The sequence below is a fragment of the Lithobates pipiens genome, unplaced genomic scaffold, assembly GCF_037356315.1.
Source record: "Lithobates pipiens isolate NorthernLeopardFrog02 unplaced genomic scaffold, aLitPip1_a1.2 Scaffold_10, whole genome shotgun sequence".
Taxonomy (NCBI): Eukaryota; Metazoa; Chordata; class Amphibia; order Anura; family Ranidae; genus Lithobates; species Lithobates pipiens.
The window spans coordinates 100,493,104-100,518,715 of record NW_027507686.1 but is presented as its reverse complement, the minus strand read 5'-3'; the positions used below and the strand labels follow the sequence as shown (position 1 = coordinate 100,518,715).

Genomic DNA, 25,612 nt, shown 5'->3' with positions numbered 1-25,612 from the left:
AACCCTTTTTTAGCCGTCTGTGTAACCAAGCCTCTCTAGTGTATACAGACGGACTAGAGTATACAGAGGGCCGGCTAGTTGGTACAGAGAGGCTAATGTGTACAAAAGACAGGCTAATGTATACAGATAGGCTAGATTATACAGAAGAACTTCCTGGGTATGCAGAGCGCTCAGCTTTAAGGGATGGCCAACGTGAGTAATATAAGGGACACTACTCACCCCCCCCCCACATCTACTAGATCTGATTTTCATCCCCTTTCCCTCTCTGCCCCGGTCATCTGGTGGCAGTTTTATGGACTCCCTTGCCCCCACCCATTCATAATCCTTACCAACCTTTCCTTCCGCTGCTCACAGGAACACACTGGATGACTTGTCTAATTAACCAACTGTACAAGACAGCGCTATCATCCTGGAGGAGGCTTTACCCCTCACTGTTTGGGTGGTCCCTTCCTCCCCCTGGATGCTCCACATATACCCCGACGACATTGTCGGAGGGGCACCACTTGACAGGACATGGGGCTGTCATGCCAATGGCATCTCCCATTGTAAGAAGGGATGATGGCCCCAACCCCTTAGCTGCAGGTTCTTTCATGTACAGACCAGGGCGGCTCATCTTCCCTTCTGGAATCTTGACCTTAGAGGGGGGGTTGCACTTTGGGGGGTCTGAGTGATACTTAGTGCGCTGTACTGGAAGGGCTTGACATTCCCGCATATGTGTCCCCAACCCCGGTTTGCGCCCCTCCCCCCCTCTGGCCCCCACCTACTCTTTGCCGACATTGCCTTCTGCAGCTTTCGGGAACACCCTGGATGACTTATTTATTGAGCCTATTGGTACGAGACACTGCTTCCCTCCAGTTTGACTCTGGACCCCCCTGGAGGATTTACCCCTTACTGTTTGGGCGGTCCCAGCCTCCCTCTGGATGCTCTACACAGCCCCCGATGGCGATGCAGGAGAGACACTAATTGGCGGGCCCCAGGACTGCTGCTCGGGTGAAGTCTCCCATTGGATGGAGGGACGGTGGCCCCAGCCCCTTGCCTGCCGGATTTTCCATGCACTAACCAGGGCTGCTCCTCTTTCATCTTGATGTGGTGACCATGGAGGGGAGGAGTTAAAATTTATGGGGTCCGGGTGGCTGCTGGTGTGAGTGCGCTAAAGGACTTGACATTTCCGCATGTTTGTCCCCTCTCCCTAGCTTCCCCGCCTTCCCTCCCCCCTTCCCCCCCTCCCCCTCTTCCCCCCCTTCCCTCCTTCCATTCCCTCCCCTCCCTCCTTTCCCCCTTCCCTCCCCCCTTTCCCACCCCCTTTCACCCCTTCCCCCCGTTTTCCCCCCTTGCCTCCCCCTTTTCCCCCCGGGGCATGGACGGGGGAGAGGGGGTAAGGAGAGGACAATCTGCCAAAGGGAGAAATGCATTTGTTCGGGGGCTGCATGTACTTTTGGGGTATGGGACGGGGGTGGTGTATCCCATTCTGTGATGCCTTTTCTGTTGTGACGGGCTCCCTCGTGCATGCCTACGTTTAGGGCGAGCCAAGGAGACCCCTCAGTGCTGATAGTTATCTGCTCAACCTCGGTTTTGATTATACTATTGTTTTTTGGTTCTATGATGTTACTGATTGTCTTTTATTTGCATACCGGTATCAGACGTGACATTTACCACTGCCAGGACTGGGGGGACTGGGATCCGGGGGCTCCCTCTCCGACCTGTCTACCCACCAACCCAAGTAGGACGGCGCTTTAAACCCAGTGTACATCTGGTAAGCGCTATAGCATAATTGTGCTGTTTTAGTATACCCTTCCTGTACTGTTGAGTGCAGACAACCCTTAATTTCCCTCTCCCCCTGGGGTTGAGGTGCCCGGCCTCTTTTTCCCCTTACCTTTCCTTCCATTTGCCCTTCCTTTCTCCCCCTTAGTTCCCACCATCCATTACCTACCCAATACCTACCTTGGTTCAACTTTCTTTGCTTTTCTCTGACGTCCACCTCCCCCTCCCCGAGGAGCGATGGCAGACTCAGTCAAGGTCACCTCTCTAAACGTTAAGGGACTGAACTCCCCTGAAAAACGGCGGATCCTCCTGTGAGAACTGAAGACTTTCCGTACTGATGTGGCCTTTATACAAGAAACACATTTTAAAAATACTAGCCTCCCCTTTCTATGGTCGAGATCCTTCCCTCAGGCCGCGTACACACGCGGGGACTGTTCGCTCAACTTTGTCCGCTGAACAGTGTTTCGGCGCACAGTCCGCTCGTGTGTGGGCTTTCAGTGGACAGTTTCAGCGGACAGTCTGCTGAACAAAGTTTTTCGGAAATTCCGAAAAACTGTCCAGTCCCCTCGTGTGTAGGCTTGTTCGTCAAACTAAGTTCCGCGCATGCTCAGAAAGGATTTACACGCAGAAGTTTGCATTGCAGTGTATAGGACGTCGTTTTCTAGTCCCGTCGTACGTGCCGTTCACGTCATCGCGCACGGTTTCAGCGGACTGTTCGTTCGTCGTGTGTGGCCAAGTCCGTCCATGCTAATTTTGAGCGGACTGTCCGCTGTTTGACGGACAAAGTTGAGCGAACAGTCCCCGCGTGTGTACGCGGCCTAAGGTCTACCATTCTACTAACCCCTCCTCTAAGACCAAGGGAGTCTCCATTCTGATCTCTAGCAGGCTCCCCTGGGTTCTCCAGGATTCTCTGGTGGACCCTGGGGGTCGATATCTTTTTCTTAGGGGCCACATTGGAGAGCTCCTTTTTACATTTGCCACTGTGTACGCTCCCAATGATCACCAAGACACGTTCCTCAGAACTACCCTGCACAGATTATGTGACTTTCGGGAGGGCCAGTTGATATTAGGTGGGTTGACACTTCTGCCTCTTGCTCCTCGCTCCCCATTTCCTCTAGAAAGCAGATTACTAAGTGTTTATTGAATGACCAATTAGTTGATGTCTGGCGTCTGCAACACTCCGGGGAAAGGGACTACTCTTTTTGCTCTTCCCCTCACAAATCATACTTTAGGATAGACTTCTTCTTGATTCCACATGACCAACTGCACTTGGTGAGCTCTTCCTCCATCGGCCATATTACTTGGTCTGACCACGCTCTTGTAGCCCTTACCTACACCCTCTATAGGGCCATAGGTGATCTCTTTGGGCACTCTCAACCCTCTTGTTAAACACCAAGATGGTCACCTTGGGAAACAAGCGAAAATAAACAGGTCAACGCCAACAACATACACAGATGGTCTCCCATACAGGTATTAACCAGGCCGTACGCTGCTAGGCCTCTGAGATCAGATGAGATTGTACGCTTTCAGGGTGATGTGGCCAAAGGTGTTCTATTCAGACACTCTCAACCCTCTTGACAAATGATGGTCATCTTGGGAAACAAGTGAAAAAAAAACAGGTCAAAGCCAACAACATAGACCCTGGCGGTCTCCCATCTGGCCCTAACCCTGCTTAGCCTCTGAGATCGGGCGCTTTCAGGGTGATGTGGCCTTAGGCGACCGCTTCGGACATACTCAAAACTCTTGACAGATGCTAAAATGGTCACCTTGGGAAACAAGCGAAAAAAAAACAGGTCAAAGCCAACAATATAAAAAGATTCCTATAGCACCTGTAATTAGGTACTATCCAGGCCGGACCCTGCTTAGCCTCTGAGATCAGATGAGATCGGGCGCTTTCAGGGTGATGTGGCCGTAGGAGATTTCTTTGGGCTCTCTCAGCCCTCTTGACAAATGCCAAGATGGTCACCTTGGGAAACAAGCGGAAAAAAAAACCATGTCAACGCCAACAACATAAAAAGAAGCCTACGGCACCTGGTATTCCCAGTCGTTCTCGCATCCAGTTACTAATCAGGCCCGACAATGCTTAGCCTCCGAGATCAGACAAGATCGGGCGCTTTCAGGGTGATTTGGCCGTAGGCACTTTCTTTGGGCACTCTCAACCCTCTTGACAAACGCCAAGATGGTCATCTTGGGAAAAAAGCAAAAAAAAAAAAACAGGTCAACGCCAACAACATTAAAAATAGGATTTTTATATACAGCTTACCTGTTAAATCCTTTACTTGAGAGTACATCACGGGACACAGGAGCTTCATTACATAGTGGGTTATATAGGCACCTCTGGTGATTGGACACTGGTTAGCCCCCAATTAAGGAGAATTCCTCCCCTATATAACCCCTCCCATATGGGAGGCACCTCAGTTTTGTAGCAAAGCAATAGGAAACCACGTAAAATCCAAGAGGGACGGGAGCCCTGTGTCCCGTGATGTACTCTCAAGAAAAGGATTTTACAGGTAAGTTGTATATAAAAATCCTATTTTCTTGATCATACATCACGGGACACAGGAGCTTCATTACATAGTGGGATGTCCCAAAGCAATGCTCAGATTGAGGGGAGGGAGACAGAGATCATAATATATAGACCGCCAGGGGAGGGCTGGCAGCCTTAGGCCTGGGGGGCAAGTCTAGTCAAGTGGCCCATTAATCCACGAATCAGCTCACCATCAACAGTGCCCATCAATGCAGCCTCACCAATGCCCATCAATGCAGCCTCACCAATGTCCATCAATGCAGCCTTACTAGTGTCTATCAATGCAGCCTCATCATTGCTCATCAATGCAGCCTCACCAGTGCCCATCAGCTCAGCCTTGTCAGTGCCCATCAATGCAGCCTCACCATAGCCCATCAATGTTCAGTGCATGGGGATTAGAGAGAGAAAAGCTGCTGGATAACACAGAGCGGAGATCTCCCGCTTACCCAGTGCGGCTTCTGTCATACGAAGTCGTGCCTCCTGGACCAGGTTCTATGATAGATGTCACCAGTGTGCTCTTTATCATAGGACATCCTTGGCTTCCTGGCGGTACACTGAGGTACACGTCACGAGGAGCCGATGCACGTACCCAGTTGCTGTGATGTCTGCCGGGCACCCGCAATCGCTCATGACAGAGCAGGAATGTGGATCTGTGTGTGTAAATACACAGATCCACATCCTGTCAGGGGAGAGGAGACAGATCGTATGTTCCTAGTATATAGGATTGGTCTCCTCCCTAGTCAGTCCCATCTCCCCCACAGTTAGAATCACTCCCTAGGTAACACATTTAACCCCTTGATTAACCCCTTCCCTGCCAGTGATATTTATACAGTAATCAGTGCATTTTTATAGCACTGATCGCTGTATAAAAGTCACTCGTCCCAAAATAGTGTCAAAAGTGTCCGATCTGTCCACCGCAATGTCACAGTCACAATAAAAATTGCAGCATTACTAGTAAAAAGAAAAAAATAATAAAAATTCCATAAATCAATAACTTATTACTGCTTATCGCAATTTTTTTTACCAAAAATATGTAGAAAATTACACATCAGCCTAAACTGTTAAGGCTTAAGTTGGCATATTATAGCAAAAAGTAAAAAATATTGTGTTTTTTTTAACCAGTTCCCGACCAGCGCACGCCGATGTACATCGGCACAATGGCACAGGCAGGCATATTGGCGTACAGGTACGTCCAATCTGGTTGGGACCCCTGTGAGTCCGGTCATGGGTCCCGCGGACTCAATCGCCGCGGGCATATCTGCGATCGTCTCACGGGGCGGCTGAACGGAGAGATGCCGTTGTAAACAGCATCTCCCCGTTCTGCCTAGCAACAAATTACGCTGATCTCTGCTCCGTGTGATTGGAGCAGAGATCAGTGTTCACTAAATGAAAGCCCAGCCCCCCCCCCCCCCCCACAGTTAGTAACACACCCCTAGGAACACTTAACCCCTACACTGCCACCCCCTGGTTAACCCCTCCACTGCCAGTGCCATTTACACAGGAATCACTGCATTTATATAGCAGTGATTGCTGTATAAATGACAATGGTCCCAAAAATGTGTCAAAAATGTCCGATGTGTCCGCCGTAATGTCGCAGTCACAATAAAAATCACTAATCGCTGCCATTACTAGTAAAAAAAAAATATTACTAAAAATGCCATAAAACTATCCCCTATTTTGTAAACGCTATAACTTTTGCGCAAACAAATCAATAATCGCTTATTGCGATTTTTTTTACCAAAAATATGTAGAAGAATACGTATCGGCCTAAACTGAGGGAAAACATTTTTTTTTTATATATTTTTGGGGGATATTTATTATAACAAAAAGTAAAAAATAATGCGTTTTTTTCAAAATTGTCGCTCTATTTTTGTTTATAGCGCAAAAAATAAAAACCGCAGGGGTGATCAAATACCACCAAAAGAAAGCTCTATTTGTAGGAAAAAGAGAACGTCAATTTAGTTTGGGAGCCACGTCGCACGACCGCGCAATTGTCAGTTAAAGCGATGCAGTGCCGAATCGCAAAAAGTGGTCTGGTCTTTGGCCAGTAAAATGGTCCGGGGCTGAAGTGGTTAAAGTTGGCACTCTTTTTTTGTTTAAAGTGCAAATAATAAAAACCGCAGAGGTGATCAAATACCACCAAAAGAAAGCTCTATTTGTGGGAAAAAATTTATTTGGGTACAATGTTGCATGACCGCACAATGAAAACTGACCTGGGCAGGAAGGGATGAAAATGCCGGTAGTGTATTTCTTCCAAAAAAAATTGTATTTGAAAAACAGCTACATAAATACAGTGTGACGTAAAATATTGCAACAATTGGCATTTTATTCTCTAGGGTCTCTGCTAAAAAAAAAAAAAAAAATTATATATATAGTGTCAAAAAAGGTTTAGGCATGAAGGGGTTAATAATATCAGCTCCCAGCTTGAAACAATGGGAAAGAAGTGAGAAATCTTCATAGTGTAAGACTTTTCTTTTTAAGAAAAAATAAAAAAAACACATTCACCAAAAAACTTACATTATCTCTGCTCTGTCCTCAGGATCAGCCTCATGGGGTGACAGTCTGCTCCCCCGCAGCCTCTCGTTTGTTCTCTTCCTGTGGTCAGGCTAGGGAATTTTTTGCGCCCAGGAATTGCTATTAGGCCACCGGGACTACATGTCCCACAATGCTTTGCAGCTGCTGGAGGCTCTGATGGGCTCCCTCCCTCTACCAATGAGGAAGCAGGGGAGGGAACAGAGTGGGCGGACGCTCACACAGGCTGCAGTGTTCGGAGGAGAGGAGGGGGGGGGAATCCCCAACACGAACTGACAGGTCAGGTTGTCTCTCACTCCACTGTCAGTGGATTAGTGTGAGTGCGACCGACGGGAGGTGCAGGAACAGAGCGGCCTCCACTACATAAGTGAGTGTGAGTGTCTCTTGAGTTTCCGTGCCCCTCCCTCTGCCTCAGCTTGCAGCCCCTGCCCTGACCCGAAAAGGAAAAAAAATCGTGAGCAGTGGCCGCCAGCCATTATGCATATATTGTTAGGGCAGCCTAGGGGGAAATTGCCACCCTGCCCCCCGGCCCAGCCCGCCCCTGTAGACCGCCAAGGACTGGTGGACCTAAACTGCAGCCTGCAGTACACTGCACCCAAAGGTGATATCCTCTTGCCCTCTGACATCCACCTGATAGAATCTGGTGAATGTGTGGACTGATGACCAAGTTGCAGCCTTACAGATCTGAGCCAGGGAGGCCTGGTGATGCACTGCCCAAGAAGCACTTACAGCCCTAGTTGAGTGCGCTTTCACTTGAAAAGGAGGGATCTTCCCTTTAACACTATAGGCCTGAGAAATAATCTGTCTAATCCACCTTGAGAGAGTGGATTTTGATGCCTCCTGGCCCTTCCTAGGGCCTTCCGGCAAAATAAATAAGCAATCAGTTTTCCTTATCTGAGCAGTTGCCTGATGATAGATACTGATTGCCCTTACCACATGCAAAGTGTGCAAAGATTCTTATTCTGCGGACTGTGGGTCCGGAAAAAAGGATGGTAGGATTACATCTTGATTCAAATGGAATCCTGAAACCACCTTAGGCAGAAAGGACCTGTTGGGACGCATTACCACCCGGTCCTTATGAATAATTAGATACGGCTCTTTGCTGGAGAGAGCTGCTAGTTCTGACACTCTTCTAGTCGTGGATATGGCTACCAAGAAAACCAATTTTTTAGTCAAAAGAACTAACGAAGCCTGATGCAAAGGTTCAAAAGGTTGCCCCTGCAAAGCTGAGAAAACCAAATTCAGAACCCATGAGCACACCGGAGGTTTGACTGGCGGCCTTATCCGCATAGCCCCCTGGATGAAAGCCTGCACCAGGGAATGCGATGCAAGTGGCTTCTGAAAAAACACTGACAAGGCCGAAATCTGCACCTTGATAGTGCTTACGGCCAAATTCATTTCTAGGCCTGACTGGAGGAAGGCCAAGATCCTGCTAATGACATACTTTCTAGGATGCCATTCCCTGAGTTCACACCAGGAAACATATGCCCTCCAGATTTTGTAGTAAATAAGCCTGGAGGCCGGCTTTCTGGCATTGACCAGAGTAGAAAGGACTGGCCCCCAAAGCCCACGGTCTCTCAGAATGTGGGTCTCAGCAGCCAAACCGTCAAATTCAGACTGTGTAAAGCAGGATGGTAAATTGGACCATGTGAGAGCAGATCTGGCCGGAGAGGGAGGATCCACGGCCTGCCTACTGCCAACTTCATGATCTCTGCGTACCACGGTCGCCTGGGCCAAGCCGGGGCTACCAAAAGAACCAACTTTGTCTCCCTCTTGACTCTTCCCAGGAACCGCGACAGAAGCGGACACGGGGGGAAGGCATAAATCAAATTGTACTTACCCCAGGGAACTGTCAGAGCATCCGACCCCTGAGCGAGTGTATCTCTTGTCCTTGACACGACCTTGTCCAGTTTTCTGTTGAACCTGGACGCAAACAGATCTACGTCTGGAGTACCCCACCTGCGACATATGTTCCAAAATACGGCGCGGTGCAGATCCCATTCTTCTGGGCACAACTGCTGGTGGCTCAGAAAATCCGCCTGCCAATTTTCCACTCCTGGAATGAAGACTGCAGAAAGGCATGGTACATGCCTTTCTGCCCAGACAAGTATGCGATTCACCTCTTTTTGAGCAACCAGACTCCTGGTACCGCCCTGGTGATTGATATAGGCCACTGCAGTGGCATTGTCAGACTGAACCCGAACAGGGAGACCCCGTAGTCTGAAAGACCAGTTTATGAGAGCCATATAAACTGCCCGGATCTCCAAGACATTTATGGGCAATAGATTCTCGATCGCAGACCATTTCCCCTGCGAGCACGTCTCCTCCAACACTGCTCCCCAGCCTGTCAGGCTGGCATCTGTCGTAATAATCTTCCATGGAAGAGGAAGAAAAGTTTTGCTTTTCAGCGAATTCTCGTTTGTAACCACCAGACGACACTCTTGCGTGTCCCTGGGGATAGACGCATAGGAAGATCCAACGACTGGGGCTTCCTGTTCCAAGCCGCAAGGATGCATCTTTGCAGAGGCCTTCAGTGGAACTGGGCGAATGGAACGGCCTCGAAGGAGGCGACCATTTTCCCTAACAGTCTCATGCACAACCGAATGGGGGAAGATCATCTGCCCAGAATTAGGCGCACCAGATCCCCAATGGCCAAGGCTTTTGGCCTTGGTAGAAACACCTTGCCCTGAGCGGTGTCGATAACCATACCCAGGTATTCCAACGTGGTAGCAGGCTGTAGGGATGACTTTTTATAATCCAACCTAGACGTTCCAGGTGTTCTAGCGTTCTGGTAACACCGTGGTTCAGGAGCGCTACTGTTTTCTCTATGAGAAGCAAATCATCTAGATAAGCCACATGACACACAAAAATTGGCACATGGAGATATGCATCCTTGATGTCTATTGATGCCATAAACTCTCCCCCTTGCAGGGAGGAGACCACAGTGCGAATTGACTGCATTCGGAAGGACTGGATGCGTAAAAAACTGTTCAGATCCTTCAGATCCTGGATAGGTCTGACACTTCCATTTGGCTTTGGAACAGTGAAGAGATGCGAGTAAAACCCTGAACCCTGTTCTTTTGGGTCCACTTCTACTATCACCCCCTGGGATAGTAAGTGATCTAAGGCCAGAAATAGCGGTCTTTGCTTTACTGGGTCCCTGGGGATCCTTGACCTTAGAAAGCGAGAAGGTGGAATCTCCTGAAACTCCAGCTTGTAGCCCAGAGATACCGAAGAGACCACCCACTTGTCCCGGATCTCTTCCCGCCAGGCTTCCGCAAACTGCAGGAGCCTTCCTCCCACTCGGCCGAGCGGGGGCGCCCCTTCTCAAGGAAGCTTTTGGGCTCTGCTTGGCAGGCTTTTGCCCCCCGGATTTCTTCTGCGCCTGGGCCCGGCCTTGAGCCTTTCCTGTAGAGGGGGGTTGAGAAGACCGTCGCCACTGCTTAGAGCTTGATGCTCCGGGAGAGAGAGAACGCCTAAATGATGGACGTTTTGACTGCAAGGAGAGTAGATTTACCCCATGAAATTTTTTGGACGAATTTGTCTAATTCTTCTCCAAACAAACTTTCCCCTTTAAACGGGAACCCAATCAAATGCTTCTTGCATGATAGCTCAGCTGTCCAATTCTTTAGCCATAGGGCCCTTCACATGTGTACCAACAGGAGAGACAAACGAGATGCTTGTTGGACAGAATCCAAAATCGCATCAATCATGAAACACAGAATTTGAGGTATTTCTGCATAATTCTCCACTTCCTCACTGGGAAGGAGGCCAAGCATCTGCTTAACCTGTTCCTTGAGGAACTGACACAACCCCACAGCTGCGACTGTAGGTTGCACTACAGCGCCAGTCATGGAAAAGGAGGCTTTTAATAATGTTTCCAGCTTTTTATCAGTTGGATCTTTAAATACCTGAGCATTATCCAAAGGACAGGTCAGGTTTCTATTCACGCAAGAAACAGCCGTATCGACAGATGGGACCTCCCATTTCTTGGTGAAACTTTCCTCCAGAGAATAAAGCATAGAAAACCTTTTAGGAGGAGCAAACAGTTTATCGGGATGTTCCCAATCCTCATGCAACAATTTATCCATTAAGGGATGAATTGGAAAGGAAAAGGCAGTCTGTGGGATTTTCCTGACTCCCAGGGAAGAAACAGAGGACGTAGCGATCTCAGCAGCAGACATTCTGAATGTGGTACGCACCAATTCAGTATAATACTGCACCTGTTTTCTGAGCGCCTTGGAGGAGGGGACTCTCTCCTCTTCCTCTGGTTCATCCAACTGCTCAAGATCCCTGTCCCAAGCTAGGGATCTCTCCTCATTGTCAGAAGTGTCATCTGAAAGAGGAATCTCAGCAGAGGGAGGGGGTCTACCCCTTTTCCTGCTGTCTTTCAGGGAAGCTGAAACAATATGTTTCTCCCTTCAAAACCCTCCAATGTAGCCCTAAGGGAGTCCTCAGTGACGTATATCGGGGCTGAAATATTAGGAGAGGCTGCAAAACCTGACAGGGGCACTGACTCATCCTGTGAGGCTGGCTCCAGTCTTGCAGGGGGGGGGGGGGTGGTAACCTACAGGCATTTTTATAACCCCCTAGACCTAGGAAGTGACTTACCAGTGCCCTTGTATATCAAGAGGCTTCCGCGCTCTATGGCAAATAAGGTCAGAAGGCAAAATAACAACAGGAGCAGCAATCACTGTATGAGTTGGCTCTCAATGCTATATATACTTAAAACAGGGGGGGTTGTGTTGCGCTACCTTGAAAACCAAATAATATGAAAAAATAAAAATAAATCATTAATACTAGCAAAAACGAGTATCGGTGCAACTGAGTTTGTAAACTAAAACAGTGCCAAGTGCTTAAAAGTTATATGAAAAGTGCATACATGCATTTATACATAAATTAACTATTTAAAGGTGTCTCTGTGCATCATTCAGGTGTCAAAAATTCAGGGTACATTGCTAAATGCAATAAAACACATATCACCAAATAAAAAATAAAAAAAAAAAACAGTGTAAAATTGCAGTGTATATAAAATTAATTAAAACACGCAAAAAATAGACTAATTCCAACGGGAATCAATAGCAGCAAATTAGTGAGTTACGATAACATCAGTGAATCACACTAAAGTGTCCCATACATAGTCCAATCGTGCAATTTGAATGCAATAATCACAATCCAAAAATTAAAGTGCAATGTGCCAAACCAACTCTCTTCTGGTGATATTCCGTGCCAGTGATGCTTATGCTATATAATTACCTCGCAGCTGCAAGGTATGCAGCGAGAAACAAAGCAACTAAATTACAGAGAATGATCAAAGGGATGGCTGCAGAGCGGACTTCTGGAGATACCACAAACTCCTCCGATTTCCTCGTGGGTTATAAATGACAGGCAAGCTCAAAGGGATAAGTCAGAAAGGTCCACCATGGTGTAGTATTTCAAACCAACACTTTTATTTAAGATAAAACTTGTCTACTCACAAGAAAAACGGAACAGTACACAGTTATAACAATGGACCGGCGAGCGCCTTGCTCGGATGTAAACGTCACTTCCGGTTTCCTACGCGTTACGTCATCCAATGACTTCAACTGGGATCCCAGTTCTCATCTGATCTCAGAGGCTAAACAGGGTCGGGCCTTGTTAATACCCGGATGGGGGACCACCTGGGAATACTAGGTGTGGTAGACTTCTTCTTATGTTGTTGGCGTTGACTTGTTTTTTTTGTTTCCCAAGGTGACCATCTGGGCGTTTGTCAAGAGGGTGAAAAAGTGCCTGAAGAGATTGCCTACGGGCACATCACCCTGAAAGCACCCGATCTCGTTTGATGTTGGAGGCTAAGAAGAGTCAGGCCTGGTTAGTACCTGGATGGGAGACCACCTGGGAATACCAGTTATTGTAGGCTTCTTTTTATGTTGTTGGCGTTGATTTGTTTGTTTTTTTTCACTTGTTTCCCAAGGTGACCATCTTGGCATTTGTCAAGAGGGTTGAGAGTGCCCAAAGAGATCGCTTACAGCAGCAACACCCTGAAAGAGCCCTATCTCTTCTCATCTCTGAGGCTAAGAAGGGTTGGGCCTAGATAGTACCTGGATGGGAGACCGCCTGGGAATACCAGGTGTCGTAGGCTTCTTTTTATGTTGTTGGCGTTGACCTGTTTTTTTTTCGCTTGTTTCCCAAGGTGACCATCTTGGTGTTTGTCAAGAGGGTTGAGAGTGCCTGAAGAGATTGCCTATGGCCACATCACTCTGAAAGCACCCAATCTCATCTGATCTTGGAGGCTAAGAAGAGTCAGGCCTGGTTAGTACCTGGATGGGAGACCACCTGGGAATACCAGTTATTGTAGGCTTCTTTTTATGTTGTTGGCGTTGATTCGTTTGTTTTTTTCACTTGTTTCCCAAGGTGACCATCTTGGCATTTGTCAAGAGAGTTGAGAGTGCCCAAAGAGATCGCTTACAGCAGCAACACCCTGAAAGAGCCCTATCTCTTCTCATCTCTGAGGCTAAGAAGGGTTGGGCCTAGATAGTACCTGGATAGGAGATGGCGTTGGAATACCAGGTGCCGTATTCTTCTTTTTATGTTGTTGACATTGACCTGTTTTTTTTTCGCTTGTATCTCAAGGTGATTTGTCAAGAGGGTTCAGAGTGCCCAAAGAGATTGCCTATGGGCACATAACCCTGAAAGCGCACAATCTCTTCTGATCTCAGAGGCTAAACAGGGTTGGGCCTTGCTAGTACCTGGATTGGAGACCACCTGGGAATACTAGGTGCCGTAGGCTTCTTTTTATGTTGTTGGCATTGACTTGTTTTTGTTTCGCTTGTTTCCCAAGGTGACCATCTTGGTGTTTGTCAAGAGGGTTGAGAGTGCCTGAAGAGATCGCCTACAGCCCCATCACCTTGAAAGTGCCCGATCGTGTCTGATCTCTGAGGCTAAGCATTGTCGGGCCTGATTAGTAACTGGATGGAAGACCGACTGGGAATACCAGGTGCCGCATGCTTATTTTTATGTTGTTGGCGTTGACTTGTTTTTGTTTTGTTTGTTTACCAAGGTGACCATCTTGTTGTTTGTCAAGAGGGTTGAGAGTGCCTGAAGAGTTCGCCTATGGCCACATAACCCTGAAAGCACCAGATCTCGTCTGATCTCAGAGACTAAACAGGGTCAGGCCTTGTTAATACCCGGATGGGAGGCCACCTGGGAATACTAGGTGCTGTAGACTTCTTCTTATGTTATAGAAACAATATGGTCCAACCTATCCAGTGACACCGTGCAGAGATAGGCACATCATCTCCTAATAAATATGAAAATTACAAAACGGGGAAGGGGGATGGGAAGGGGAAACAAGGGAGATTTTTAAGCGGTGCAATTATAAACACTAATAGAACGAAATATAATAAAAATTAATTTATTCATATACATTAAAAAGCACTATAGTGTCAAATATAGTACGTAGAAATACAAAGAACAATGTACGCATTTTTACTGGACTAGAGGGATCCCGGAAATGCAAGTTGAAAGACTGATAGCACTCGTTCCCAACATGTTTCGCAACAAGCTTCTTCAGGGGAATGTGCAACTAACGATAAATATAATATAGAATTAATATACAAAGTAACATAAATCTACAATGTAATTACAAAGATACATAGATAAATATAGATATATATAGCAACCCAGGCATATGTGATCTAAACAAAATGGCGCTTACCACCTATCGACCAGCAACCGCAAACCAGGAATCAACACTAGATGAAGATATGTGCAACCGGCGTCACCGGTGTCACCGGCGTCACCGGCGTCTGACGTCACCGGCTCGATGCGGACATTCTGGAGAGAACACCGCGCATGTGCAGAGCCAGTTACGCTGACTGCCAGACTACATTTCCCATCATGCCACTAAGCTGGAGGTGGAGCTTCCAGCTGGGCAGTTGCCAACAGGGTTAACAATAGAGAGATGGCCATAATGGGTCTCTGGTGTTATAGAGACGGAAGTAGACAAGCCTGTATGCAAACTAGCCCTATCCCCATAATAGGGGTAACAGCCAGTGATCCACCATAACGGGTGTCCCCAAAGTCAATGACTCAAGAGGCACCCTGGGTGTCCGTATGCCCCCCAACCAAAAGGAAAAGGCTAATGGACCCACTGATTTGTCCCAGCGATGCAAAAAAAAAGGTATCGATTAATCCCGGACACGGCGCTAGCGATCTGTGGAGCGCCGCCCTGTGAACGAGAGTCATAGTGAACAACAGAGATCCCAATGTTTGTGCAGCATGATCCGCGAACACAGATACAAACAAACCAGGGTACCATGATAACTAGTTTATTATTAGACACAAAAGGAGAAAAAAATATCAATTATAATTACAGCAATGATCAAGTCAATTCATATGGTGTTATAACAAATCCAATAATGAAATAATAAAAAAAAAAAAAAAAGGGGGAATGGGGGGAGGGGAGGAGGGGGAGAAAAAAAGAAGGAAATTTCTTCATCTAAGTCCTGTTGTCAGGGAAAACCCAGAATGGGGGTTAGGGGAAAAAGTGGAAAAGAACACTGTTATAAAAATGATCTAAAACTGATATTTTCATTGAACCCCGGGTACTGGGTATCTTTTAAAGTGAAAATCCATTTGGCCTCGGTTTGTAAAAGAAACTTGTCAACAGAACCACCTCGTGAATTCAAGGGTATATGTGCCAAAGCTGTAAAACGAATCCAATCAGGGTCAAAGGAATGGTAAGTCCCAATATGCCTACTTATGGCTGTGACTTATTTAGTATAGGTTTAATATAATCCTTAATGCGGATTGAAAACAGTCGTTTAGTCTTACCAACATAGAAGCCTCCGCATCGGCATTGCGCTAGAAATACGATGCCGGGGGTGGAACACGTAACATGAAACTTAGGAAAAAAACAACTACCATTGGGTAGTTTCACTTTACAAGAGTTATTAATATACGGACACGTGTCGCATTGACCACAGGAATATGTGCCGAATTGTTTCAAAGAAGTGGATAATGGATTGTCAATAAAATGACTTTTAACTAAACAATCTTTTAGAGATTGGGATCTCTTAAAAGTAATTGCAGGTGAGTCAGTTATGTATTGATTTACAATAGGGTCGGCCTGTAATAAAGGCCAAAATTGTTGCACGATGGTCCGAAAGCATTTTGTTTGTTTACCAAGGTGACCATCTTGGTGTTTGTCAAGAGGGTTGAGAGTGCCTGAAGAGATTGCCTATGGCCACATCACTCTGAAAGCACCCAATCTCGTCTGATCTTGGAGGCTAAGAAGAGTCAGGCCTGGTTAGTACCTGGATGGGAGACCACCTGGGAATACCAGTTATTGTAGGCTTCTTTTTATGTTGTTGACATTGATTCGTTTATTTTTTTTCGCTGGGCACATCACCCTGAAAGCACCCAATCTCCTCTGATCTCAGAGGCTAGAAAGGGTCGCGCCTTGTTAATACCTGGATGGGAGACCACCTGGGAATACTAGGTGCTGTAGGCTTCTTTTTATATTGTTGGCGTTGACTTGTTTTTTTTGTTTGTTTCCCAAGGTGACCATCTTGGCGTTAGTCAAGAGGGTTGAGAGTGCCTGAAGAAATCTCCTACGGCCACATCACCCTGAAAGAGCCCAATCTCATGTGATCTGAGAGGTTAAGCAGGGTTGGGACCAGTTTAGTACTTGGATGGGAGACCGCCTGGGATTTCCAGATGCCGTAGTCTTCTTTTTTTTTTTTTTCACATCAATAGCATTTATTGAAAATAAAGGTGAAACAATAACAGGAGTTATAACATTACAATTGCGTTTGGTGGTACATAAAAAATACTTTAAGAATCAGCGAAATCTTGTCCTCTTGGTACACCTATTTGCCAGAGGCTATAGCTTGTACAATAAAAGCTACTCGATCGTCTAAAGCAAACCCCCTTCGTCTAGTATTCTTAACCAGTGAGGAAAGAATGTGAGTAAGCTCGCAGGTGCCTAAACCGCCTGTACCATACAGCAAAATGAACTAATCCTCCAGATAAAATCTGTGATTAATAACTGAAAGAAAGATCATTCAGAGTTGAAGGGAGCAGAGAGGAAAGATAAAAGAGGAAAAGAGGAAAAAAGAAAGAGAAGAAAAAAGAAAAAAAAAAACCAGAGAACAGAGGTGAGTAGTCTATGCAAGTATACCATGCCTCAGATGGTCTGGAGGATATCGGCATGTCTCTTAGAATATCTGAACACTACCCAAGGTGTCCAGGTGTCATGAAATTGGTCCACCACCTCATGGGCCTGAGCCACCGTTTCTTCCATTGCATAGGTATCAGCTACCTTAATCAACCATTCTTTCACCGTGGGGACTCTGGGGGAACGCCAGTGCAGCGGCACCAGTGCTTTAGCAGCATTCAGCAGATGTTTGAGCAACGAATTTTTATACCTCTTCCGAGGTATGTCGGTGATGTGCAGGAGACAACAAGCCACGTCCAATGTAATGGAGGTACGTGTCATTTGAGTGATTAATGATCTCACCTCATCCCAGTAGGGAGTTAACTTGGGGCAGCTCCACCAGATATGTGTAAGTGTCCCCACATCGCTTTGGCATCTCCAACACATCTCCGACACCTGTGGGAACCATCTGTGAAGTTTGTCTGGAGTGTGGTACCATTTTATCAGTAGTTTGTAGCATAACTCTTGGGTGGAAGCGCTAATTGAACATTTATGGGCCAATGCACAAGCGTCCCCCCACTGCGAGTCCGTAATATTTCTTTGGAGTTCCAGAGACCACTTAATCTTACAGTTGTCCTCAGAGTGCTTAGTTAGATTCTGCAGCCAGGAATACGCTACAGAGGTAGTCTTAATCTGTCACTCACCAGACGCACAGACCGACTCAAAATCCGTCAAGGGTCTATGAAATGCTTCCTTATGTCTCGGGGAATTAACAAAGCTCCTGAGTACGAAGTACGTCCAAAGGGGGATTTTGGGGGCTTCCCAGTCTCTCCTAAGTGTGTTCAGGTCTTTCATTCTGCCATGGGTGAAACAGTCCTTCACCAGCCTCGGGGCTTCGGAAGTCGCGTTATAGAAGAAAGTGTTTCCCGTCCCCGGAATAAAGTCCGGGTTGTCTCGTAGTGGAGTCAGGGGGCCATATGGGGTTGTTACAGCAAAATATTTTGTCGTCGCGTGTAGCAGTGCCAGTGTTGTCTCAGTCAGGGGGTTCAGGCTAATCTCTTCTTTTAGTCTGTTCAGGGGAATCAATGGAGAGAATCTTAATCTATTCTCAGACAGCATGTCTTCCAATCCCACCCAGTCCTTATCGCTCTTATGGCATTGCCAATCGACTATCCTGGTCAGGTGGGCCGCTAACTGGTATTTCTTGAAGTCCGGAAGCCCCAGCCCTCCCTTGACCTTGGGTTTCGTCAGAAGGGCGAATCTAATCCTCGCCCTCTTTTTGTTCCATAAGAAATTCAACACCAGTGAATTTAATTTATGGAAGAAGCTTCTCGGAATCCGGACCGGTAGCGTCCTGAATAGGTAAATCAGTCTAGGTAATATTGACATCTTCAGAATAGCGGCCCGTCCAAACCAGGAGAACCACCGCGCACCCCATGAACGCAAGTCTTCTTCAATTGTTTTTAGCAACGGGGGAAAGTTAAGATCAAAAACTTTACCAATGTCTGGCGCCACCCACACCCCTAGGTATTTAAGCGCTACCTTCTCCCAGCGGAACGGGCAGTTCCCTTCAAATCTAGTTAGGTCTTCAGGGTTTAAGTTTATATTTAAAGCTTCAGATTTGGAGAAGTTGATTTTTAAATTTGATATGTAACCAAAGTTCGTAAAGGCCTTAAGTAAATTGGGGATCGGCGTGTGTGGGTCCACTAGGTAAAACATCAGGTCATCGGCGTAAGCCGCTACTTTAAACTCCCTATCTCGAACCCTGAACCCTCTGATCGAGTCCTCCCCTTTGATCGTTCTAATAAACGGCTCAAGGGAGAGTATGAATAAAAGTGGGGACAGGGGGCATCCCTGTCTGGTCCCATTTGCGATAGTCACCGGATCCGACAAGGAACCATTAACCCTGACTCTAGCCAAGGGATTTTGGTATATCGCCGAGAGCCACGACATCATCCGCTCTCCCATTCCTACCCATCTGCATGAGGCCAGCATGTAATCCCACGCAACTCGGTCGAAGGCCTTCTCCGCATCCGTGGACAGGAGAAGGCCTCCGAGCTGCCCTGCACGAGCGGCCTGAGTCAGCAGAAGCGTTTTAATAATGTTGTCTTTTTCCTCCCTCCCCTGCATGAAGCCTACCTGCTCCGGACCAATCAGGTCCGATAGTAGGGGGCACAGTCTGCAAGCTAGGATTTTTGTCAGTATTTTTAGATCTAAATTTAGTAGCGATATCGGCCTGTAGCTCGAGCATAGGGAAGGGTCTTTATTGGGTTTGGGCAGCACCGCTATATGTGCTGATAGGAAGTCGGGGGTGACCTGTCTGGGTATGGACAGGGAGTTCAAGGCTTTCTTAAGGGGAACCGAAAGGATATTCAGGAATGTTTTATAATAAATGGCCATGTAGCCATCTGGCCCAGGGCTCTTCCCAGTCTTCAGTTCGTTAACAGCCCTTTTAATCTCTTCATCAGAAATCTGTTCGTCAAGGAGAGCTAGGTCTTGGTCCCCAAGAGATGGGAGTCCACTTTTTAGTAAGAAGTCCGTGATAATTTGGGATCTGTTGCCGTCCAGGTCGGGTGGTCTATGTTGTGGGGTAGGTTATATAACCCCATATAGTAGTCGTGAAAGTGTGCAGCTATAGTTTCGTTGTTGACCGCTAAGGAACCGTCCGCATTCCGAATCCCATTGATGGTCTGTCCTGAGTGGTGTTCCCGAAGGGCTGTGGCAAGCAGTCGGCCAGATTTGTTGCCCCCTTCATAATAAATATTTTTTTTGAAAAATAACATACGTTTGGATTTAATGAGAAGCAAGTCATGTAGGTGTTTCCTGGTTTCCAACAAGTCTGTGGCCGTTCGTTCGCATAGTGTGCGTTTGTGCAAAGTTTCAAGTCTATTTATTTTTTCCAATAGGCCCCTCGTCTCCTCTTCCTGAGCTCGCTTGCGTCTCAAACCTAATTTGATTAGTACCCCCCTAACAGTGCATTTATGTGCTTCCCAGAGTACCAGTGGGTCCGTGTCGGGTAAGTCGTTGGTCAAGAAATATTATTTAATCGCTTCCTCAATTTGAGGTAGAGTGTGGGGGTCTGTCAGGAGGGATGAATTTAATCTCCAGGTGTCGGATTTCTGTCTATGCAAATTAAGGTCCAGGGTCACCGCTATTGGAGCATGGTCTGAGATAACTTGTGTGCCTATTTTGGCGGCACTGATGACTGATAAATCGCGTTGGGACACAAACAGGTAATCTATGCGGGAATATTTTTTATGAGGTGCAGAGAAGTGTGTGTAGTCTCTACCCTCTGGATTCAATAAACGCCACGAATCTACGAGTTGTAAGGATTGCAGAAGCTTCTTGATCTGTCTCAGTACCTGAAACTGGACACATGACTTCCCCGTCGAGGTATCCGCTAGTGGGTCTAAGGGGATATTAAAATCCCCGCCCAAAATGATGCAACCTGACACGAAACCCTGTAATTCCTGCATTAGTTTTTTGCAAAATTGTAAGTGGTTCCTATTGGGAAAGTAAGTGTTGGCCAGGGTAAGAGGCCTGCCCTTGTAGGAGCCTTTTAGGAAAATATAACGTCCCCCCGGGTCGGAGACCGTCTCGGATACTTCAAATGGAGTATCTTTACCCAGAAGAATTGAAACCCCCTTTGTCTTGGATAAGGGATTAGTAGCATGGAAAGCTCTTTTAAAGAATCTATTAGTCAGTCTGTGCGTCTGGCGCGAGAGAAAATGCGTCTCCTGAAGGAAAACGCATTGTGGCCTACCTTTTTGCAGTTCTCTGAGGACCGTGGTTCTTTTTTCCGGAATGTTCAATCCCTGTATATTGTGGGAGACCACCAGGGGCGTGGAGCCCAACGTTGAGTATGCCATTCAAGAAATTCCTTAGGCCTATAACCCCAGGCTTGTGTTCAGACTGGTCTCGCCCTCTGTGGTCTGGAGATCTAGGAAATCAATAAAATAAAGGTAGAACTAAAAGAAAAAGAAAAGAAAAAAAAAACCCTCGGGTTATGGACAAAGTACGAAACTGTTGTACCCTTTAATAAAGCAAGTCAACGCGTGGGAGGTATTAGAATCTAGTAACAGATAGGAAAGAACAGTGGAGAAAGAAGGAGAGGGAGGAATGAATGAAGAGCTGAAAGGAATGAAAAAGAGGTAGGGAACAGCAGACAGAAGATAGCTGTCCCCGAGTGTAAGTGAACAGATATTTAACCTCTGTGAGCTGTACTCAGCCCACAGGATTACAAATTAGCCTCTCGCTGAATCCGGCAAAGCGCCCGATCCTGGAGGGCTTGGTAGGGTCGTGGGTCAGTCCAGAAAGCGTATCGCTTTTTCTGGAGTGCTGACCTGAATAAGCGACTAACCAGGACACTGTAAAAAAAAACAGAAAAATCAAAACAGAAGAAAATAAAGAACACAGTGTCTAAGAACAATCAATTAAACAGCACGCTGAAATGGGATAGAGAGTCAGCAATAATAAACCAATTATTTGTAAAAGAAAAAGCAAAAAAAAAAAGTCTGTCATCTTCGTTCTTCTTAACCTATAAAAGGAGAATACATTAAGGCCATCTAGGCAAGAGTCCGTGGGTCATCCTTCGTCTGACATTGTCTCCTCTGGGGTATGAACTTACATTACAATACCGGGTAGGGTCACGGCCACCTCTTGTTGGACCATCACTGCCCTGATAGAAGCTGTACAAAGTAATTGCTCACTGAGCACGAGGATAGACCAGTCTGTGGGTATGCTGGGGGCAAACAGTGAAGGAGATGCACACTAAAAAAGCCAGATGCACAGAGTTAGCCGGGAAACAAAGTTCATGCAATCCTCGAGGGGGCTGATGAGTGTGAAGCGTGTCCAAGCTTTACCCGCCTAAGACAGAAAGTGCAGCAATCCTCCCCCAGACTCCTGTGCCATGCCAAATCCTTCAAATAACTGGCTCTGCAAGGTTGCGCTCTAGGTACATGGACACAATAACACTGCTTGGGTAGTGGAAATTTCTAATATCGTCTTATCGAGTCATTACCTACCCACTAGTTGCACCCCAACCACAAAACAAGAGAGTTAGTATTTCACAGTATGAAAGGCGAGGTGTTCATTACCAGGGGTGGGCTAATGTGTGTCTTCCATAACATCAATCTCTAGCCCGCCCAAGACATACCCCTCGAAGCCATACGTTTTGCAGGGGTGACCCAAAGAATTCCCACGTAGAGCACACTGTGGGATAGAACAAATCAATCTAACCCTGGTCCCCCTCTCTAGCTCTAGAAGGGGCACGGCGGGAGTCAGGGGTTCCCATGGCTGAGTGATTCCCTGGGTTGTTCCTCATGCGCTTCGGGAGGTGTTTTTCCGGCGTTGAACAAGCTGAACCAGGGGGCTCCTGGGGCCCTACCGATGGCAAGAACTCCTGGTACCAGTCCGGTAGTGACAGTGGTTCTATGTGCAGGGCCTCGCAGAATTCCGGAAGGTCTTGCGGGGTACGCAGGGAAAGCTGCTTACCTCCGTGTGTGACTACCAAAGCGAATGGGAAGCGCCAGGTATAGCGAATCTCCCTCATCCTGAGGACATCTAATAGAGGGCGCAGGGCTCTCCTATTGCGCAGTGTGATTTGTGATAGGTCTTGGAAAAGCATGATGGCTGCTCCGTTAAAGACAATGCAGTCATTCCTCCTGGCTCTTCTCATTATATCCTCCTTAAGGGGGAAGCTCTGAAGACAGCAGATTATGTCCCTGGGGGGGGCAGAGTCCGGTCCCTTCGCTCTGAGTGCTCTGTGGGCCCGTACAAAATCTATGGCGGTGTCTTCCTGTCTATCCAAGAGGCTATTAAAAAGTCTTCGTAGAGCAGGGACTATTTGATCCGGTTCCACCGACTCTGGGATCCCCCGTACCCTAATGTTATTCCTCCTCCCCCTATTGTCCAGGTCCTCTAAATGACGGTTCATTTCTATGAAATGTGAAGAGTGGGCCACCGCCACTGATTCCAGTGCACGGATGTCTTTGTCTCTCCGTTTCCCTGCCGCCTCTGCTGCTGTGATATTCTCTGTGAGAACCAGCAGGTTGGTTTTTAAGTCCGTAATGGCCGCTGAAAATGTGGACTTAATGTCTGCAGCAAAGCCCGACATGTGGTCGTATGTGAGGGGTTTGGAGGAGTGAAAACGACTCCTACCTGTGTCCTCCGGAGCGGACTGAGAGTCCTCGCTAAAATCTTCCTCCTCGCCATGCGCCCGCGCCATCTTGTCTGGGCCGCCGGTCCTCAGCATGGATTGAGATTTGAAGATTTCGGTGATATTCCTGGCTGCTCCGCCACTTGGGTTCCGCCGGGCACTCGAGTGAGGGGTGAGCTGTGTTTTCTTGCCCATCTCGAGCTGCTGGTGTGGGACAGACTGTGCTTTTTGCCGACTCTCTCCCCGGAGCTCAGCTAGTGCGCCGCCATCCTCGCTGCTGGCCAAGCCACGCCCCCAGTCTTCTTTTTATGTTGTTGTCGTTGACCTATTTTTTTCCGCTTGTTCCCAAGGTGACCATCTTGGCGTTTGTCAAGAGAGTTGAGAGTGCTTGAAGATATTGTCTACGGCCACATCACCCTGAATCTGTTCCATCTCGTCTGATCTTGGAGGCTAAGGTTCGGGCCTGGTTAATGCCTGGATGGGAGACCGCCTGGGAATACCAGGTGTCGTAGGCTTCTTTTTTTTTTCAAATATAATTTTTTCTCCAAACGGGAAGATGGTCCCCCGAGTACATAATGCAACAGAGAAATACAGAGCAAAAAGCAGCTGAACAATACTTGATACTGGTATATTTGCAACTGTGAGTCTGCCTTCCATCAATCATAATGATTCGAGGCACGGATGAAGTACTGTACCAAGATCCAGGGTCACACAAACCCCAGGTCCCTCCGGCATAATCCATCCAGAGGGGGGTGTGGGGCCGTCATTCCCAATTTTCCACTTTTTCCAAAAGAGAGAGGGGGTGGAGGGGGTGAGAGATAGGGGAGGAAGGCAGAAAAGAGAAGGGGTGAAAGATCAGGAAAGGAGAAGAGGGGACAAGACACGATGGCAGCCACTGCCCAAGGGGCCAGTCAAAGAAAGCTCAGAGCACTAAGGCGATAGCAGGCTACATCCTTCCAGCGAGAATATAAAGGTATTCCAGATGTCCCAGGTTTGTTTAAAAAATTCTTGTTTACCTTGTGATGTGAGTCCTCCATTTTTATTTTTTTTATTTTTTTTCAAATAACAATTTATTTGGTTTTCGTGGTCGCATAACAAAAGTAATAGCACAGGCATACAGCAGTGGTAACATGGCTTCCAAAACACAGGAGGCCCATTGTAAATAGACAGTGCAGAAGAATACAGTACCGGGAAATGCAGCGGGATCAGACCAACCGACCCAGGGTGCACAGCAGGACGGAAGACACCAAAAGTCAGTTATCCGTGCTGGAAACCAAAAGGCCACCCAGGGCCTGCTGCCTAGCTTATATGCCAAACTTAAAACAAAACAAGGACCATCAGTAGTATGAGCGAGAAGAGTGGAAAAGAGAAGAGGAGAGAGAAGGAAAGAAAGAGGGAAAGACATAGAAAAGGGAATAGAGTGCCAACGGTCCACATCACCATGTCCACACCGGTTCACCATCAGTCCTCCAGCAGCCGCCATCTCCCCCAGACCAGGTCATGCTCCTCAAGCCTGTCCCTCACCCTGGCAGTCATTTTCTCCATGAGCTCAACATCCTTGATCCTGGAGTAAAGGGCCTCCCTAGACGGGGGCAATGGATTTTTCCAGTTAAGGGCTATCAGGCAGCGGGCCGCTGTCAGGATGTGCCTAAGGAGCTTCCGGCCCGGCCTAGTCAGAGCGGGTTGGGACCGGCCCATCAAGAAAAATTTGGGGGAGTGGGGCACAGGAACGTCGAATAGACGCTGGAGCAGCCTACGAGTCGTAAGCCAGTATGGGGCAATCAGGGGACAGGCCCAGTAGATATGGAACAGGGAGCCCCGCTCCCTCAGACATCGCCAGCAGCGATCCGAGGTAGAGGGGTATATCCTGTGGAGAATATCCGGGGTCTGGTACCAGAAGAAAATAATTTTGTAGAAATTCTCTTTGTACAATGTACACAGAGAAGATTTGGCTGCCTGGCGCCACACCCCCTGCCAGGTCTCAAGGGGGAGCTCCTCACCCAATTCCCCCTCCCAGCGTTTCATGTAGGAGTGCTTCCCCTTCGTTTGAAAGTGGTATGCGTTGAGGACGCGATAAATGTCTGAAATCAACCCTCTGCGATTCCATCCTGCCAGGATTATCAGTTCAAAGGGAGAGGGCGGGGAGAACCGTAGGTGAGGGGCCCTAGATTGTGCAAAGTGCCTAATTTGTAGGTAGCTGTAGAACGTCTGATGGGGGAGGTCATGCTTAGCCTGGAGCTCCGAGAAGGACAACAGCCGTCGTGTTCTGGGGTCCACCAGGTGCCCCAAGTGGAACAGGTCACGCGAGGCCCAAGGCCAGGACATCTGGTGGGTCAAGCTGGTCGGTAGAGTCGGGTTGTAGAGGAAGGAGGTCAGTAGGGAGAACTCAGAGTGGAGACTGTGGTCGCGGGAGAGCTTCCGCCAGAGGAGACGAAGCTGGGCCATCAGCCCCAGTAGTCGACCCGAATCTATATCGAACTTCGCTCCCCATAAGAAA

At 47.5% G+C, this 25,612-nt stretch overlaps 5 pseudogenes; 4 read left to right on the top strand and 1 right to left on the bottom strand.

Moving 5' to 3' along the window:
* Window positions 1-3,780: 3,780 nt before the first annotated feature.
* On the bottom strand, window positions 3,781-3,899 carry LOC143943065 (5S ribosomal RNA; annotated as a pseudogene).
* An 8,701-nt stretch (window positions 3,900-12,600) lies between these two features.
* Window positions 12,601-12,719, top strand: LOC143951372 (5S ribosomal RNA; annotated as a pseudogene).
* Window positions 12,720-13,041: 322 nt separating this feature from the next.
* On the top strand, window positions 13,042-13,160 carry LOC143954563 (5S ribosomal RNA; annotated as a pseudogene).
* Window positions 13,161-13,908: 748 nt separating this feature from the next.
* LOC143948884 (5S ribosomal RNA) lies at window positions 13,909-14,027 on the top strand (annotated as a pseudogene).
* A 2,011-nt stretch (window positions 14,028-16,038) lies between these two features.
* Window positions 16,039-16,157, top strand: LOC143955359 (5S ribosomal RNA; annotated as a pseudogene).
* Window positions 16,158-25,612: the final 9,455 nt, after the last annotated feature.